Below are 12,489 nucleotides of genomic sequence, written 5' to 3' on the forward strand. Positions count from 1 at the left end.
ACCTCATCGAAATCTTTTATATCAATTACAGGGAAGTGAAAGACAAATGGCAACAAATATTAATGTCATTTACCTTTCATCACAACACTCTGGAGGGGGGGGGGAGGGGCTGGGTGAGGTCTGCAGAACATCTCTCCCACACGAGAGACCTTCTGCGAGCGTGCGGACAGCCTCTTTCGCGGGGCGATTCATAATGTTGATGCTCCTGCAGTAATTTCATTATGTCTGGTGGATTCATCCGCAGAGTTATGGGTCACTGACCCAATTAATGTAAAGTTCCAATTTTCATAAACTCATTTATTACTGCGGGGACAGTGACAGCCCCACATGAGTCCTGACAGGTTATCAGTCACCGGGAGCTTTGGCAAACCACAAGTGTCAGAGCACAGCGGGCGGCCTTCCATCTTCCTTCCTAACGCCGGCTGACAGAAGGCCTACGTCTGCCATCTATACCCGAGGCTGGGGGGGGACGTAAAAAGATGGCTCCGGGGTGAAACCTACCTGATCCCGTGAGAGCACTTTAGGAGAACATGGAGGATCAGGACACCAATCCTGGAACATACTCCGAGCTGATCATACGTTACTATTGATGTGTTACTGAAAAATAATTGTCTGTTTGATTGCTATAAATTACATATTTTTTTTGTCTTTTGTGGGAAGGTACAGTGCCTTGCAAAAGTATTCACCCCCCTCGGCTTTTTACCTATTTTGTTACATTACAGCTTTTAGTTCAATGTTTTTTTTTAATCTGAATTATATGTGATGGATCAGAACACAATAGTCTAAGTTGGTGAAGTAAAATTAGAAAAATATATACATAAAACTATTTTTCAGCAATAAAAAAACTGATAATTGTCATGTGCGTATGTATTCACCCCCTTTGTTACGAAGCCCATAAAAATCTCCGGTACAACCAATTACCTTCAGAAGTCACATGATTAGTGAAATGATGTCCACCTGTGTGCAATCTAAGTGTCACATGACCTGTCATTACATAGACACACCTTTTTGAAAGGCCCCAGAGGCGGCAACACCTAAGAGGCACCACTAACCAAACACTGCCATGAAGACCAAGGAACTCTCCAAACAAGTAAGGGACAATGTTGTTGAGAAGTACAAGTCAGGGTTAGGTTATAAAAAAAAAAAATCCAAATCTTTGATGATCCCTAGGAGCCCCATCAAATCTATCATAACCAAATGGAAAGAACATGGCACTACAGCAAACCTACCAAGAGACGGCCGCACACCAAAACTCACAGACCGGGCAAGGGGGGGCATTAATCAGAGAGGAGCACAGAGACCTAAGGTAACCCTGGAGGAGCTGCAGAGTTCCACAGCAGAGACTGGAGTATCTGTACATAGGACCACAATAAGCCGTACGCTCCATAGAGTTGGGCTTTATGGCAGAGTGAGCAGAAGAAAGACATTACTTTCACCAAAAAACAAAATGGCACGTTTCGAGTTTGCGAAAAGGCATGTGGGAGACTCCCAAAGTGTATGGAGGAAGGTGATCTGGTCTCATGAGACTAAAATTGAACTTTTTGGCCATCAAAGAAAACGCTATGTCTGGCGCAAACCCAAAGAACACCATCCCCACTGTGAAACATGGTGGTGGCAGCATCATGCTGTAGGGATGTTTTTCAGCAGTCAGGACTGGGAAACTGGTCAGAGTTGAGGCAAAGATGGATGGTTCTAAATACAGGGATATTCTTGAGCAAAACCTGTAGCACTCTGTGTGTGATTTGAGGCTAGGATGGAGGTTCACCTTCCGGCAGGACAATGACCCCAAACACACTGCTAAGCAACACTTGAGTGGTTTAAGGGGAAACATGTAAATGTGTTGGAATGGCCTAGTCAAAGCCCAGACCTCAATCCAATAGAAAATCTGTGGTCAGACTTAAAGATTGCTGTTCACAAGTGCAAACCATCCAATTTGAAGGAGCTGGAGCAGTTTTGCAAAGAGGAATGGGCAAAAATCCCGGTGGTGAGATGTGGCAAGATCATAGAGACTTATCCAAAGTGACTTGGAGCTGTGATAGCCGCAAAAGGTGGCTCTACAAAGTATTGACTTTAGGGGGTGAATAGTTTTGCATTTTGACTTTTTCTGTTATTTTGTTCTATTTGTTGTTTGCTTCACAATAAAAAAAAAAAACATCTTCAAAGTTGTGGGCGTGTTCTGTAAATTAAATGATGCAAATCCTCAAACAATCCATGTTAATTCCAGGTTGTGAGGCAACAAAACACGAAAAATGCCAAGGGGGGTGAATACTTTTGCAAGGCACTGTATGTTTTGCAGGAGAGTTTTTACATCAAACACATAAAACACAACATGGTAGATAAATTAGCATTAACATTACACATTGTAGTGGTACAGAGGGATTGGGGTGGTGGTGGTCCTTACGTGGAATGATGCATTGTGGAATAGTGAACATACAGTACAGGACATAGTTACATAGTAGGTTGAATAAAGACAATAGTCCATCCAGTTCTTCCTGTGTCGGTGTACGTGTGTTCAGTGTCTGTAATTATTTCCCATATCCCTGTATGTTATGTTCTTTAAGATGCACATCCAAGAGTCTCTTAAAAATATCCATTCTTCCAGCTGCCACCACCAATTGTGGAAGAGAGTTCCACATCCTCATTGCCCTGACAGTGAAAAACCCCCTACACAGCTTAAGGCAGTGGCGGTGCGTCCATTAAGGGCGCATGGGCGCCACTCCCCTCTCCAGCCTCTCCCTCTTTGACCAATGGATAGATTCATGCATTGCTTGCATCTATCCATGGCCACCCCCTATTCAGGCGCCCAGCCCCTTTTCGGGCACCGGGCGCCTGAATTACAGCGGCGGAGAGGTGTTTTTGAAGCACCTGATTAGAGCCATAGGCTCTACTAGAACCTTGCTTTGTGCACTAGTCCAAATCATCTGGTGGAAGAGAGATTATGGTGTGGGGGGTGGAGGGGGGATTATGGTGTGTAGAGGGAGGGGGATTATGGTACGGGGGTTGTTTTTCAGGGGTTGGGTTTGGCCCCTTAGTTCCAGTAAAGGGAACTCTTAAGGCGTCAGCATACCAAGACATTTTGGACAATTTTATGCTCCCAACTTTGTGGGAACAGTTTGGGGACGGCCCCTTCCTGTTCCAACATGACTGCCCACCAGTGCACAAAGCAAGGTCCATAAAGACATGGATGAGCAAGTTTGGGGTGGAGGAACTTGACTGGCCTCCACAGAGTCCTAAACTCAACCTGATAGAACACCTTTGGGGCGAATAAGAGCGGAGACTGCGAGCCAGGCCTTCTCATCCAACATCAGTGCCTGACCTCACAAATGCGCTTCTGGAAGAATGGTCAAACATTCCCATAGACACCCTCCTAAACCTTGTGGATGGCCTTCCCAGAAGAGGTGAAGCTGTTATAGCTGCAAAGGGCGGAGCCAACTCAATATTGAACCCTACGGACTAAGACTGGGATGCCATTAAAGTTCATGTGCGTGTAAAGGCAGGCGTCCCAATACTTTTGGTAATGTAGTGTATAAGATTGCAGACCCAAACTGCTCTGTGTGCTCCAGCAGTCCAGGCAACGAATGAAAAGCGCAGCCCTGGAATCAGGTCAAGTCTACCGACGTGGTTCAGGTTAACATTTCGATCCCCCCCGGGGGAGACCTTTATCAAATGAGATAATTACAAAGCATAAAACGGCCTCTTCATAATGCGTTCGCCGTTCTCGTTTGGCGATGGTCGGGGAGGTGTTGCTCACTTCATCGCCGTCCCGTCTCTGCATTGATTACACGTCTTGCCTGGTGACAGTCAATCTATAGAACACAATGATGCCGGACGGTAGACATCTGTCAATCCTTATCCTTCAATATCTGAAAGAGACTTTGTAGTTTGAGTGACTGCTTTAAAGAGCGCGGAAGACAGAAGTTGCGAGCTGTCTGAAAGTCAGTTACAATATATTGATTGGAGGATTACCTTTTCTATGTAACCAGCCGCTCTCTCTGAATGTCAGGCAGACTCCCGAGAACACAAACACATGTTCTACCCACACTTCCACAGCTTGTTCCTGTCAATAACATGACGTATTCTTGTAACGAAAGAGCACAAAAACCTACTGTTAGATGCTAATGCGTCTCCAAACATCTTTATTATACCGGCGGGCAAAGGAACGACTGGATAGACCAGATGTACTAAATGGTGTTCCACTCACAATAAACCTCCCCACTTCCCTGCCCACCTACCTCTCCTCTCGTGTGGACCAGTGGGCGATGTTGTAAGTAATGGTCTCCTTCCGAAGGCTTTGGTTAAAATTTGTAATCGTTCTCCTCAATACTGGAACAGGTCTTTCCAGTGCCCAGGACAAGGATGCAGTGCTGAAATCCCCTCACCCACTGCCAATGTATGATGTAGAATGGTTTTACCACCTTGCACCCATTGCCAACTATGGGCAGCCAGAGCAAGGGAACAGAGAATGGGTTTACCACCCTGCAGCAATTGTTAACTAGGGGCAGCCAGAACCAGGGTGCAGAGAATAGGTTTACTGCCGTGCGCCCCTTGCCAACCATGGGCATTCGAAGCAAGGGGATAGAGAATAGGTTTACCCTCCCCCCGTGCCCATTGCCAACCATGGGCAACCAGAGTAAGGGGACAGAGAATGGTTTTACCACCCTGCACCCATTGCCAACCATGCACGGCTGGTGCAAGGAGGCAGAGAATGAGTTTATCACCCTGCACCCATTGACAACCATGGGCAGCCAAAGTAAGGGGACAGAGAATGGTTTTACCACCTTGCACCCATTGCCAACCATGCGCAACTGGTGCAAGGAGGCAGAGAATGAGTTTATCAGCCTGCGCCCATTGCACAACCATGGGCAGCTAGAGAAAGGGGACAGAGAATGGGTTTACCTCCCTGCACCCATTGCAAACTATGGCCAGCTGGAGCAAGGGGACGGAGAATGGGTTTACCGCCATGCGCCATTTTCCATTCAGGGGCAGCCAGAGCAAGGGGGCAGAAAATGGGGGTACCACCCTGTGCACATTGCAAAATATGGCCAGCTGGAGCAAGGGGACAGATAATGGGTTTACCATCCTGCGCTCAATGCCAACCATGCCCACTCAAGGGGGCAGAGAATAGGTTTACCACCCTGCACCCTTTGCCAACCATGTGCAACCAGAGCAGAGGGACAGAGAATGGGTGTACCGCCCTGTGCTTATTGCCAACCATGGACAGCCAGAGTAAGGGGACAGAGAATGGGTTTACTGCCTGCACCCATTGCCAACCATCGGCAGCTGGAGCAAGGGGGTAGAGAATGGGTTTACCACCTGCGCCCTTTTCAATCCATGGGCATCCAGAGCAAGGGGACAGAGAATAGGTTTATCACCCTATTCCCATTGCAACCCATGGGCAGCATGAGCAAAGGGGCAGAGAATGGGGTACCGCCCTGCACCTATTGCCAACCATGGGCAGCCAGAGCAAGGTCACAGATAGTGGGTGTACCGTCCAGCGCTCTATGCCAACTATGGGCAGCTGGAGCAAAGAGATAGAGGATGGGTGTACCGCCACACTTTTAGAGTAGTTTAGACAAGTCTAGGCGTGTTTTGTCATTTTTTCAGCCAAAACACTCCTCTTGAAGTGATGTTTTTGTTTTGCCTCTAAACCCCTGTAAATGCCAATGTACAGTGCCTTGATAAAGTATTCATACCCCTTGAAATTTTCCACATTTTGTCATGTTACAACCAAAAATGTAAAATAAATAATAAAAATAAATATGTGAAAAGTGTGGGGGGGGGCATTTGTATTCAGTCCCCTTTACTCTGATACCCCTAACTAAAATCTAGTGGAGCCAATTGCCTTCAGAAGTCACCTAATTGGCAAATAGAGTCCACCTGTGTGTCATTTAATCTCAGTATAAATACAGCTGTTCCGTGAAGCCCTCAGAGGTTTGTTAGAGACCCTTAGTGAACAAACAGCATCATAAAGGCCAAGGAACACACCAGACAGGTCAGGAATAAAGTTGTAGAGAAGTATAAAGCAGGGTTAGGTTATAAAAAATCTCCCAAGCTTTGAACATCTCACGGAGCTCTGTTCAATCCATCATCGGAAAATGGAAAGAGTATGGCACAACTGCAAACCTACCAAGACATGGCCGTCCACCTAAACTGACCGGCCAGGCAAGGAGAGCATTCATCAGAGAAGAGCCAAGAGGTCCATGGTAACTCTGGAGGAGCTGCAGAGATCCACAGCTCAGGTGGGAGAATCTGTCCACAGGACAACTATTAGTCGTGTTCTCCACAAATCTGCCCTTTATGGAAGAGTGACAAGAAGAAAGACATTGGTGAAAGAAAGTCATAAGAAGTCCTGTTTGTAGTTTGTGAGAAGCCATGTGGAGGACACAGCAAACATGTGGAAGAAGGTGATCTGGTCAGATGAGACCAAAATTCAACTTTTTGGCCTAAAAGTAAAACGCTATGTGTGGGGAAAACTAACACTGCACATCACCCTGAACACACCATCCCCACTGTGAAACATGGTGGTGGCACATCATGTGGTGGGGATGCTTTTCTTCAGCAGGGACAGGGAAGCTGGTCAGAGTTGATGGGAAGATGGATGGAGCCAAATACAGGACAATCTTAGAATAAAACCTGTTATGCAGCATACACACGGTCGGACTTTTCGACCGGACTGGTCCGATGGACGCCGACGGACCAAATCCGGAGGACAATCCGATCGTGTGTGGGCTTCACCGGACCTTCAGAGGACTTTTCCAGTCGCAAATCTGATGGACTTTAGATTTGGAACATGCTTCATTTCTTTACGTCGTAACTCCGCCGGACCCAGAAATCCGCTCGTCTGTATGCTAGTCCGACGGACAAAAACCGACACTAGGGCAGCTATTGGCTACCGGCTATCATTTCCTTATTTTAGTCCGGTGTACGTCATCACGTACGAATCCGTCACGCTTTGGTGTGATCGTGTGTAGGCAAGTCCAGTCGTTAAAAAGCCCGTCGGAAGTCTGTCAAAAGTCAGTCGAAAGGCCACTGGAAAGTCTGTCGGACCAGTCCGGTCGAAAAGTCCGACCGTGTGTACGTGGCATTAGAGTCCGCAAAAGGCTTGAGACCGCGGTGGAGGTTCACCTTCCAGCAGGACAACGACCCGAAACATCCAGCCAGAGCTACAATGGAATGGTTTAGATCAAAGCATATTCATGTGTTAGAATGGCCCAGTCACAGTCCAGACCTAAATCACATTGAGAACCTGTGGCAATACTTGAAAATTGCTGTTCACAGACGCTCTCCATCCAATCTGACAGAGCTTGAGATATTTGACATAGAAGAATGGGCAAAAATGTCCTCTCTAGATGTGCAAAGCTGGTTAGAGACATCCCCAAAAAAGACTTGCAGCTGTAATTGCAGAGAAAGGGGGTTCTACTACTTCCCATAGAACAGCAAGTCTCAATCACTCCTCTACAAGGGTTCCCTTTCTTTATTATATAAGAAAAAGCCAGATCTCCCTTGATATATCATCCTGCTAAACTGTAAAATGGCTCCGAGTGTCTGACAACTAGTACGTTCAGTAAAAAATTCATTAGATTTCAGTTGAACAGGTAAAACTGTTTAACAACCAAAAAAAAAAAGAGATAAAGTAAATAGCTTGGCATAGACTTGTCTTGCTCCAATCAGCTGGAGAGACTGTGGAAGTGGCACTCGGTGAAGTCAAAGCCTTGTGATATATGAAAGGAAGGCCTGTTTCTCTCTCTTTCTCTGGCTGTCATCAGATCCCATCAATCCTTATTTATCGCCCCAGGAAACAACACAATTATGGTAATAAATAATAATAGGATCCTGTAAAACCTGAGTGATGAGGCTTCTCAGAACACATTCCCGTCGCTTTGTGTGGCAACAGCAGGCTATGTAATGCAATGCCAAGCAAATCAGAAGCGCTGAATGCTGAAAGACGACTGGCACGATGAATGGGCAATAAATCATGTTGGCACACATGCCATTCCTGACAGGCATGGCAGCGATATGGTAATTGCCAGTAATGTATTAAAATGTCCCAGCTAAAGCCATACTTAGTAACGTCTCATAAGTTCGGGGGCTGGGTACAGCCAGGGCATGATTCCTTTACCATGTCCTTGTTATTAAGGTTCAAAATTAGAGTCAGGAGGGTCCTTTCCGTTATATAAAACGTCACACACCACATTTATCGGCCAATTACACTGAAACATCCGAAGGGGTTTCTACTTGTATGTTTAATCCAGTCTTGTCTTGGACCAGGTTTTTATGTTGCCATCCACTGCAATGGCCTTCAAAGTGTTAAAGTACATCTCTAGGTGAAACCATTTTTTTCCAATCTTTTTTCAGCCAGGGCACCCTTTAATAAAATGCAAAATCTGGAGGTACCCCAGTCTAAAATGTCAAAAATTTAAATGTTATTTATCATTGGGAAACCTGAGGCTGAGGTAATGAGCACAACCACCTTCAGAGGTTTCCTCATAACATAAGATATCCCACCATCACATCAGAGATTCCACCATCATATCGGAGGCCTCTCATCATATCAGAGACCCCCTCATTACATCAGAGGTCCCCCCATCACATCAGAGGCTCCTCATCACATCAGATGTCCCCCCATCACATCAAAGCCCCCCCCTTTACATCACAATTCCCCCTTCACGTCAGAGATCCACCCATCACATCAAAGGTTCCACGAGCATATCAGGGTCCCTTTATCACATCCAAGGTCCCCTCATCAAATCAGGGGTCCTCCCGGAGGCTCCTCATCACATCAGAAGTCCCCCCCATCACATCAGAGGTTCCATCCTCACATCAGAAGTCCTCCCATCACATCAAAGCCCCCCCATTTACATCACAATTCCCCCTTCACATCAGAGGTCCACCCATCACGTCAGAGGTTCCATGAGCACATCAGGGGCCCTTTATCTTATCCAAGGTCACCTCATCAAATCAGGGGTCCTCCCATCATCTCAGAGGCTTCTCATCACTTCAGAAGTCCCCCCACCACATCAGAGGTTCCATCCTCACATTAGAGGTCCTCCCATCACATGAAAGGCCCCCTTTACATCACAATTCCTCCTTCACATAAGAGGTCCCACCATCACATCAGAGGTTCCACAAGCACATCAGAGGCCCTTTATCACATCCATTGTCCCCTCATCAAATCTGAGGTCCCCCATCATCTCAGTGGCCCCTTATCACATCTGAAACCCCCCCATCCCATCACAGGTTCCATGCTTACATCAGAGGTCCCCCCATCATCTCAGTGGCCCCTTATCACATCTGAAATCCCCCCATCCCATCACAGGTTGCATGCTTACATCAGAGGTCCCCCCATCATCTCAGAGGCCCCTCGTCACATCAGAAGTCCCCCCCCCTATATCAGAGGTGCCATCCTCACATCAGAGGTCCTCCCATCACATGAGAGCCCCCATTTACATCACAATTCCTCCTTCACATCAGAGGTCCCACCATCACATCAGAGGTTCCACAAGAACATCAGGAGCCCTTTATCACATCCAAGGTCCCCTCATCAAATCAGAGGTCCCCCCATCATCTCAGAGGCCCCTCATCACATCTGAAATCCCCCCATCCCATCAGAGGTTCCATGCTTACATCAGAGGTCCTCCAATAGGTGAGTTTTCAGAGATCGCCTAAAGGTGGACAAGGTAGGAGCTGGAACAAGGTAGGAGCTGACCGTACTTCCTGGGGCACGGTGTTCCAGAGTATGGGAGAGGTTCTGGAGAAGTCCTGGATATGAGCATGGGAGGAGGTAACATGGGAGCTGGAGAGCAGGAGGTCCTGGGAGGAGCCGAGGGGACGATTTTGGCGATATCTGCAGATGAGATTGGTGATGAAGCTGGGGGCGATGTTGTGGATGCCCTTGTATGTTGGGGTTAGTATGTTTAATTTTATACAGTGGGGTAGGGGAAGGCAGTGAAGGGATTGGCAGAAAGGGGTGGAGGACACGCAGTGGAGGCCGGTGGAGGGATTGGCAGAGAGGGGCAGCAGTCACGGATCGGTTAGTAAGGTTTATTAGTCTGGCAGCAGAATTCATGATAGACTGAAGGGTGGGATAGCCTGCGTAAGGGTAGGCCATTAGGAGAGAGTTGCAGTAGTCAAGGTGGGAAATAACCAAGGAGTGAATAAGTTGTTTTGTGGTGTCATTAGTCAGGAAGGGGCAAATTCTGGAGATGTTGCGGAGGTTAAGGCAGCAAGAAGTAGCCAGTGATTGGATGTGGGGCATGTGTGGAGGGCCCAATGGTTGTGCCATTGATCTTAATGGTAAAGTCATGGGGAGGAGATTGGGGACGAGGAAATATTACAATCTCAATCTTAGAAAGATTGAGTTTGAGGAAATGCTGTGGCATCCATACCGATATGTCCCTCAGAAAGTTTGTGATATGTGAGGAGATCGAGGGGGTAAGTTGAGAAGTGGAGGGATAGATCTGGCTGTCTCCAGCATAAAGGTGGTATTGGAGGTGGTGGAGGTGGTGGAGGTGGTGGAGAAGGTGTTATCAGCTCAAGCAGATTGTATTTGTCTATTGTTGTGCTTTAGATGAGGCAAGGCCAGGTTTAGACCTTGGGGGGTCCCGAGCACTTCAGGTTTGGGGGGGGGGCCCTCACACACAGAGTCGGTTTACATTCTCAATGACAGTCACACATTTTCAAAATGCTTGACACAACTCCATCCTGAGGTCACATGTGCACACACGCACGCAGTCATAGGCCACCTTCCTTAAGAGCATACGCGGTCTATGCATGCTGTGCTTGAGCTGCCAATGTTTGTTTTTAAATATCATACAATACACTAGTCCAGAGTAAAGTACTTCTTACAGAGGATGGCTGACAAAATATTACTTCCCAAGATACATTTAAGGTTCAGGTCAGGACTCTGTGCAGGCCAGTCAAGTTCCTCCACCCCAAACTCGCTCATCCACGTTATTATGGACTTTGCTTTGTGCACTGGTCCAAATCATTTGGTGGAGGGGGGATTATGGTGTGGAGGGAGGGGGGATTATGGTGTGGGGGAGGGGAAATATGGTGTGGGGTGGAGGGGGGATTATGGGGTTGTTTTTCAGGGGTTGGGTTTGGCCCCTTAGTTCCAGTGAAGGGAACTCTTAAGGCGTCAGCATACCAAGACATTTTGGACAATTTCATGCTCCCAACTTTGTGGGAACAGTTTGGAGACGGCCCCTTCCTGTTCCAACATGACTGCGCACCAGTACACAAAGCAAAGTAAAATGGGGGGGCTGGGGGGGGGGGGTCAGTATCAGAAGTTTTTTCACCTTAGTGCATAGGATGCACACGACGGTTTACAACCCCTTATATAATAATGGTGGCCACACAAAATATTGACCCTTTGGGCCCAATGTGGACATTTTCACTTAGGGGTGTACTGACTTTTGTAGCCAGCGGTTTAGACATTAATGGCTGTCTGTTGAGTTATTTTGAGGGGACAGCAAATTTACACTGTTATACAAGCTGTACACTCACTACTTTACATTGTAGCAAAGTCTCATTTCTTCAGTGTTGTCACATGAAAAGATAGAAGAAAAGATTTACACAAATATGAGGGGTGTACTTACTTTTGTGAGATATGCCGCGTACACACGACTGGACTTTTCAGCATCAAAGGTCCGACGGTCTTTCCGACGGACTTTCGAACGACCGTCTTGGCCACACACACGAACGGACTTTAGTCTAGACTTTAGAAAGTTCTTCTGTCCCCCTCCTTTCTTCCTCCGTGTCCCCCTCCGTTCTGCTGTCCCCCTCCTTTTTTCCTCCGCGTCCCCCTCCGTTCTGCTGTCCCCCTCCTTTCTTCCTCCGTGTCCCCCTCCGTTCTGCTGTCCCCCTCCTTTCTTCCTCCGTGTCCCCCTCCGTTCTGCTGTCCCCCTCCTTTCTTCCTCCATGTCCCCCGCCGTTCTGCTGTCCCCCTGCTTTCTTCCTCCATGTCCCCCGCCGTTCTGCTGTCCCCCTGCTTTCTTCCTCCGTGTCTCCCGCCGTTCTGCTGTCCCCCTCCTTTCTTCCTCCGTGTCCCCCTCCGTTCTGCTGCCCCCTCCTTTCTTCCTCCGTGTCCCCCTCCGTTCTGCTGTCCCCCTCCTTTCTTCCTCTGTGTCCCCCTCCGTTCTGCTGTCCCCCTCCTTTCTTCCTCCGTGTCCCCCCGCCGTTCTGCTGTCCCCCTCCTTTCTTCCTCTGTGTCCCCCTCCGTTCTGCTGTCCCCCTCCTTTCTTCCTCCGTGTCCCCCCGCCGTTCTGCTGTCCCCCTCCTTTCTTCCTCCGTGTCCCCCTCCGTTCTGCTGTCCCCCTCCTTTCTTCCTCCGTGTCCCCCGCCGTTCTGCTTTCCCCCTGCTTTCTTCCTCCATGTCCCCCGCCGTTCTGCTGTCCCCCTCCTTTTTTCCTCCGTGTCCCCCTCCGTTCTGCTGTCCCCCTCCTTTCTTCCTCCGTGTCCCCCGCCGTTTTGCTGTCCCCCTCCTTTCTT

Source organism: Aquarana catesbeiana, linkage group LG03 (genome assembly GCF_042186555.1).
Source record: "Aquarana catesbeiana isolate 2022-GZ linkage group LG03, ASM4218655v1, whole genome shotgun sequence".
Taxonomy (NCBI): Eukaryota; Metazoa; Chordata; class Amphibia; order Anura; family Ranidae; genus Aquarana; species Aquarana catesbeiana.